General features: G+C 41.3%; 1 pseudogene; it reads right to left on the bottom strand.

Moving 5' to 3' along the window:
* Nucleotides 1–1,283: 1,283 nt before the first annotated feature.
* On the bottom strand, nt 1,284–3,061 carry LOC129509099 (importin subunit alpha-1-like; annotated as a pseudogene).
* Between the last annotated feature and the right edge of the window lie 4,882 nt (nt 3,062–7,943).

Here is a 7,943-nt window from a genome sequence, read left to right as displayed (position 1 = left end):
TCATGAGAGACACACACACACACAGAGGCAGAGACACAGGCAGAGGGAGAAGCAGGCTCCATGCAGGGAGCTTGATGCAGGACCTGATCCTGGATCCCCAGGATCAGACCCTGGGCCGAAACTGGCACTAAACCGCTGAGCCACCTGGGCTGCCCAAATTTTAAGAAATCTATTTTGTAATCACATCATTGTATTTAAAATTTTTCATGATTTTTCAACTGATTCTTTTACCATTTCAGGTTTACAAGTATGTCATTCACAAGGTGTAATAATTTTGTATTTTTCTTTTCTATACCTATGAATCTAATTTTTGTTTTTGCTCTTTTGTAATTGTCAAAAACTACCTATTAAATATTAATCATTATCTTGGGCTCCTTTATTTTATTCTGGATTTTTCATGAGAATATTTCTAGTAGTTGCATTTAAGTACAATGCTCACTTCTGATTTAAACCACATATTCTTCATCACTGTGAGAAAACATCCCTACATTTCCATGTATATTCATGATTTTATTAGAGAGAGGTCAAATTTCTTTTTTAATATCTATTTAGATGATTATTTTGAACAGAGAACAAAGTAAGGGTTGCTGGACGGGAGGCAGGTGGGAGGTTGGGGTAACTGGGTGACAGGCATTAAGGAGGGCACTTATTGTGATGAACACTGGGTGTTATACACAAGTGATGAATCACTAAATTCTACCCCTGAAACTAATAATACAATATATGTTGACTAACTAGAATTTAAACATCATCTTGAAAGTGAAAAAAAAAACAAAAACAGTTCAATCCACTCATGGGATGTACCAATATCTAAGCATCTTCTAAAACTGAATTTCCCTTATATTCTTTTTTAAAGGGTGAAATTTAATCTTTACTTAAAGGATACTGTGATATATGAGATTCTACACAGAAATAAGAAACCCACTGAGAGGAAGACCTTCATACAGCATGTAGAGTTTGGAACTATTCAAGGATAGTTCCTTGTAAAAATTGTGACAATAACAAAAAACATTTATTTTTTTAAAAATATTTTATTTATTCATTTCTGAGAGACACAGAGAGAGGAGGCAGAGACACAGGCAGAGGGAGAAGCAGGCTCCCTAAGGGGACTCGATTCCAGGACCCCTGGCTCATAACCTGAGCCAAAGGCAGATGCTCAACCACTGAGCCACCCAGGTGTCCTAATAAAACACATTAAAAAAGACATCTTAATAGAGAAATGGTAAGACAAATTTATGCTAATGTAGTACACAACAAACAATTTTTTGCTTCAGCTGTACAATCTAAAAGTTATAGTTCCCAGAAGTGCCATCTTGAACTTGGGAGCTCTCAGAGGTAGTTTCTAACACAACATTTTGATCTTCCTCTTCCTCTACAGAGAAATGGTTATAATCAAGTTTATTTTTTATTTTTTAAAGATTTTATTTATTTATTTGACACAGAGAGAGCATGAGCAGGGAGAGTGGCAGGCAGGAAGAAGGAGAAGCAGGCTCCCCACCAAGCAAGGAGCCCGACTTGGGGCTCGATCTCATGACCCTGAGATATGACCTGAAGTCAAGAGTTGGATGCTTAACTGACTGAGCCACCCAGGTACCCCTCAGTCAAGTTTAAAGAAGCTTCGTACACAGATTCGTTTTATAGAGTTTCAATTTTGTTCAAACCTCCACACTCTTCAATCATTATACTAAGTTTCTCATTTTCACCTACTTTCTCAGGAGCCTGAAAGATACTTAAAATGGCATCCAGAATAACCAGAATATGTTTGGGATCTTTCACAGTCGACAGGTTCATCAATGGTTCTATTATGTCACAATGAACAAGGTAAACAATCTGTTCAAATGTTCTCCCAGTTGTGTGGTTGGTCACAGCCCATACAGCTTTCTTTTGTATCTTAAAGTCTGCCTTAGAGAGACCACCAACGACGAATGGGACTAATTTGTGATTTATAACTTGCTGTACCTGGTCCTGGTGAGCAGCTGTAATGTTTGGCATTGTCCATATAGCTTCCTTTTGAATATTAATTTGGGGTTCATTAGCAGGCTGGGAAAGACAGCAAGTGCTCCTGCATCTATTACAACACAGATCTGATCATCTGTCCCAGAGACAGTATTTTCTATGGCTTTTAGTGTAGGAGTCACAATGGGCAATTCAGCAGCTCCTAGAAACTTCATAAGTTGGAGCACAACTCTTGTTTTCACAACCATTTCAATACATTCATTTGGGCCGTTAGTAAGGTAGCAAATGACCCAACAGGTATCTGCTAATACTTCTGGATCACCATGATGCAGAAGACAAACTAAGGTAGGAAGAATCTGCTCAACAGCATTCATCGGATATAGGTATAAGATTCTTGTTGCAACAAAGGTTTGAAAGTATCCAGGTATGATGAGGTAAATAACCACATGCTAAAGTTGACATATGGGGAATTGCAAGGAGAGCCAACAGGGGGTCAACTGCCCATACCTGATAACCAAGTCTCAGGAAACTGAACCATCACCTGCAAGGTTTCCTAGAACCCATACAGTTTGTTCACTGAGGCGGGCATGGGGAGATGCCTACAGACAAAGGAAGGTGGGGGTAACACCTCCATCTATCACAGCCTTGGTCTATTCTGATGTTCCAGAAGCAATTTTAGTGAGGGACCAAGCAGATTCAAACTGAATGGGACTATGATCAGTTCTGCCCAAGAAGAACACAAATTTTGGAAGCAAACCAGCCCTGATTATATACTGTGTATGGGGGCCTATTTTTCCCTAGAAAGTGGTTTCCTAGCAGCTTGAGTCGCCTGGAGCTGGTTTTCAAATTGTTGCTATTTATGCCTTTGACAATGTCATCAACAGACCAATTCACAGTGCCCTGGTTGTTTTCCTGCAGTGAAGTAGTGTCATCAGGATGTGAGCTTAACATTTCTCCTTATCAGCATCTGGTCATCCTTCTTAGCTTTCCTCAGCTCCACATTAACTTCTGTTCAGCACTGCCTCAATTCTGTACTGTCTTTCCCCTTCTTCTTGAATCTGTTATGAGGAGCAGCTGGTAAATTAGCATTCTCGTTGGTGGACATGGCTATGAGACAAAGGGAGAAAGACTCAGGCTTCCACAAGGGGCCATGCAGGGAGCGCACAGGCTGCAGGGCAGCTGCTCTCAAAATGCCCGCCAGGGATCAGCCCAAAGACAGCATCAAATTTTCTTTATATTCTTGAGATGACTTTGGTCAGTAGGGGGCTTGAGATATGGTGTTGGATTATAATCACTGGTGTTACATAGAAGGTGTTCATATCTGTGTGGCTGTTGTTTTCTTTGGGGAGCAGGAATCTGAGCAGCATATTAAACAATTAGGATTTTTATAGGACCCCTAGCTAGTCAAAGTAAGACAGGAACAGCATGAATGAAAGACTATCATGTTGCAGCAGAAGCCATATGATTGAGCGCAGCCCCAGGAGCCCTTGATGAAAAGGGCAGTGTGCACTCTCCTGGAGGTTGGGTGGGCACTGCAGGGCAGATCCCAGGCATACCGCTCAGCCACACTCTGCAAAGCACAGCTTGTGAGCATCGTCAGGCCAACAACAAGATCTTGCTCTTCTGCTGTGGAGCCACTCAAAGATTGGGTTTGGGTCTTTATGCTGTCTCAGGTTGTTACCAGCCTGGCATGATGGACCTTCTGAAAGCTGACTTCTGAGCACACCTGGAGATGTACCATGTCTGTACAGAGCCTCCTCACCTGCAGCCCTTCAGTGGACTGTGAGTCACAATTCTTGTAGAAACAATTCTAGAGTTTTCTTAAAAGTGCTATAAAATGCTGCCTGGAGACAGGGGATGGGAAATTTTCTCCGAGGAAGTCCCTCTAGGGAGACATTTAGTTTGTTCGTGGTCCTTTAACAGGTTTAAAAAATTGCTTGCAAAAACAAAGAGACAACATTTCCCCAAGATTGGAATTCCACAACAGCTCTGGCAATTATCTGTTAAATACTAAGGTCAGGGGGAGCTAAGGAATATATAAAATATTTCTTACTAAAATCTTTGGAAAGCTACCATCTCAGCCTAAATTCACTTCCTGGGGACATCATGATGTCTCCGCCATGTTTTGTACAATAACAATAATATCAGAGAACATTCCTAAACACATATGAAATACCAAGAATATTATCTGGTTTAATTTTCATTTCAACCCAGGATTCTAGAATCATAACTAATGGATAAATAATGATTCAGACTCAGATGTGTCAATTACATTTCCCTTAGTCATATAGCCAGTAAGTGGGAAAACTTGCATCAAAAAATGTTGCTTGCTTAAAAAAAAAATGTTGCTTGCTGAGATGCCTGGCTGGTGCAGTTGGTTAAACATGTGTCTCCAGTCGTGATCTCAAGGTCATGAGATTGAGCCCCACTTCCAGCACCATGCTCAGCAAGCAGTCTGCTTGGGATTCTCTCTCCCTCTGTCTCTCCAATTCCCCTCTCTCAAATAAATAAATAAATCTTGAAAAACAGTGTCACTTCTGAGAAAGAGGTTATATATGTGAGAGGGTAAATTTTATTAATCCAATCCAATAAATATTTATTGACATCTAACATGAACCAGGCATCATGCTGGACTTGGTGATAAAAGTTGAGACTTAGTTAATGACGTAGGCAAGAATCTATGGTCTTCACTCACCTTTGTGCCCTTTTCTTACCACCACTTTCCTTTCTCCTCTACCACAGCCTTCCTATGACTCACTATATTTTAAAATTCTTTTGAGTGCACTGTGACTGAAAGGTAATAGTAGCAATAATGACAACAGCAATAATGACAACAACAAATAATCACTAATATTGAACCCATACTTTGTACCAGCCACGATTCTAACTGCATTAGCTCATTTACCCCCAACGGCACACTGATGTCAGCTCAGTGAATACTGTGAATACTGTACAACATTAATCACTTGCTTAGGGGCACCTGGGTGGCTCTAGTGGTTGAGCGTCTGCCTTTGGCTCAGGTCATAGTCCTTGGGTCCTGGGATCGAGTTCCGCATCAGGCTTCCTGTGGAAGCCTATGTCTCTGCCTATCTCCCTCTGCCTATGTCTCTGACTATGTCTCTCATGAAGAAATAAACAAAATCTTTAAAAATAAATCACTTGCTTAAGTTCACATGGATAGAAGTATTAGAGTGAGGCTTTGAACTTGATCTCAGTTTTTTTTTTTTTTTTTTTTTTTTTATTCATAGAGGCACAGAGAGAGAGAGAGAGGCAGAGACACAGGCAGAGGGAGAAGCAGGCTCCATGCAGGGAGCCCGACGTGGGATTCGATCCCGGGTCTCCAGGATCACTCCCTGGGCCGCAGGCGGCGCTAAACCGCTGCGCCACCGGGGCTGCCAGATCTCAGTTTTTCTAGTGAATAGTCCATGACCCAGGCTTCAGCAATCCATGTGCCTTGAGCACCTGCTGGTATGTTTACAGAAGGAATGCAGAGCAAACATTAACTCAGCCGGACAATAAAATGCTATTTTCGCTCTGGCCACCATTTTTAGAAAGTGACATGAAAAAATTTGGCTGAAATCAGAGAAAAAGAATAACATCCAAAAGTAATGAAAAATTAGATATGTGAAAAAATATTAGGAACTTTGAATCATGGTGCATAAGAAAGTCAGCAGAGGGATGACCTGAGTCTTTTCAAGTATATAAAGAGCTGAACGAAAGGGTTAGGACTAGTGATTAGTCACCTCTACAGAAGATACATCAGAAGAAATAAAGACCTTTAAATAGAAGAGCTAAGTAAGATATAAGGTAATGCTTGCCGACAGCTTAGCAAGAACCATTGGAAAATCTGCAAAGGGGGATTCATGAGATTTAGAGAAGACGGCATGAATTCCAGATGGTTAAAGTGTCATTCTGTCAAAGCTTTGGACAAATGAGTGCTTCTTCGAGAGTCCTCTGTGCAGTTCTAGCAGTTAATTTATTCCCCCAGTCTTTATTGAGTATCTACCATTTGCCAGTTACTATGCGAGCTGCCTGGTTACAGTGGGAAGGGAAACTGATGTGGATTCAGCCTTTGTGGAATTTACAGTCTAATGGAGCAGACAAACAATCAAATCACCTCTAATAAATAGAAGCCTGCCTGACTAGATATCCTGAGGACACCCTCCCCCCTCCCCACCTCTATGCCCTGCTTCCATCCATTCAGCTAAGCTGGGAGCCCAGCCCCCCTCAAAGGCTCTGGGGATGCAGGGCAGGGCAGGAAAGCACTAGAAGTTTCCACAGCTAACAGCCTCTGTCAAATAAAAAAAACAAACCCTCAAGTAATGAAGATTCCCTAGGGTAGCAGAAGTAGTTAGTTAGAGCAGATCGTCCTAAAACTAGAAAGGGATTTTTTCTAGCTTGAGGAAGAAAGAGAAGGGACAACAACAATAACAAAGATGATGATGATGACGAAGAAGTGGTTCCTGGGGAGAATACCAGTGACAGGTAGCAAAACCCCCAAAAGTGTGTGGGATCCCAGGAGCGGAGGGGATCTATGATCCCCACCCAACTTCACAGTTGGGGTGGTGACATCACAGGAGAGAAATCTCTTCAGGCAGAGCAGCACTGCTTTTTATCTGGTTTATAGTCTGGATTTCCCGTGGGAAAAGGATTCCGTGGCTAAAATTGGAAAACTGCTGTACAGAAGTATTTCTTGATGGCTTTATTCTGAGCATTTTCTACTTTGAATCCAGGCTAAGTTAACTGTAGGAACTTTATTTTCCCCACACAGGCACCAGCAACTCCACCAGCCCTACCTGCACTTATGCTCTCTGCTCTCCCTTCCCTGAGGCTGTTGCTCACAGATGCTCCCCTGGTAATGGGGACCCCATGCTCACTCTGCCATTCCTAGATTCTTCTACTTCCAGTCCTTCATCTTTTCCCCTGTCTTTCCACACGTTCCCCTCTCTGTTTTGGTTACACCTCTTTGTCTCCATTGCACTGATGGATCATTCCAGTGAGAAAGATACCAACAAAATAGTAGCTTACATAGTGTCACGGAATAACTTATATCTTAAGAATGGTGATTTTTCCAGGACAATCACTATAGTCATGGCAGCCAATGTCTACATAAATATACATAACACTGGATGCTTGTTAATCACCAGGTGTCAGGTTAAACATGCCGAAAGGAAACCTTACTTAATCCCCACAATAAGCAATATGGGGCAGGCATTGTTATTAGCCCCTCTCTATAGAGAGCAAAATTAAGGCATGGAGAGGTTAGGTAATTTGCTCAAGTTCACACAACTAATAAAAGTGGCGGAGGTGGAATTTTAATCCAAGCCATTTGACTCCAGAATCCAAGTTCTTCACCACTTTCCTCTCTTGTCTCCAAGCAAATAGAGCCTAATCTCCTAATTGATTGTTGACTTCCTTACACTAGTAAAGCACTGTTCTGGATATGCTCATAGCACCATGTAATTGTTATCTTTCAGAAAGATAAGATTTCTTCAGTAAATTCTTGCAGTTTCTAAAATATACGAATAAGATAATAGATGCTCATTACACATCTTTCCTGAGATTAAGAAATGGCCTTGGAGAATTGAATTTGTCCAGATTTGTAACTTTATATCATATATAAAACAAAGGTAGCCCCCGTGGCGCAGCAGTTTAGCGCCACCTGCAGCCTAGGGCGTGATCCTGGAGACCCAGGATCGAGTCCCATGTGGGGCTCCCCGCATGGAGCCTGCTTCTCCCTCTGTCTGTGTCTCTGCACTCCCCCACCCCGGATAAATAAATAAATTAAAAAAAAAACAATAACTATACAAAATAGCCTAAAATTCCACAAAACACATATTTTCTGTTTTTTCTTTAGCCTCATATTCTATATGCTTATGATTTAGTTTAATAATTTAAAACCACTAATAAACAGATTAAAGAAATCTGATTATATTTGTCAAGCTATTGGCTTTATCTGCGAATTCTTTCTTCCTTTTGGCCTTCCT

Source organism: Nyctereutes procyonoides, unplaced genomic scaffold, assembly GCF_905146905.1.
Source record: "Nyctereutes procyonoides isolate TBG_1078 unplaced genomic scaffold, NYPRO_anot_genome, whole genome shotgun sequence".
In the NCBI taxonomy this organism is placed as follows: Eukaryota; Metazoa; Chordata; class Mammalia; order Carnivora; family Canidae; genus Nyctereutes; species Nyctereutes procyonoides.
Note: the sequence above shows the minus strand (reverse complement) of the source record. Positions and strands in the feature narration are given on the sequence as shown.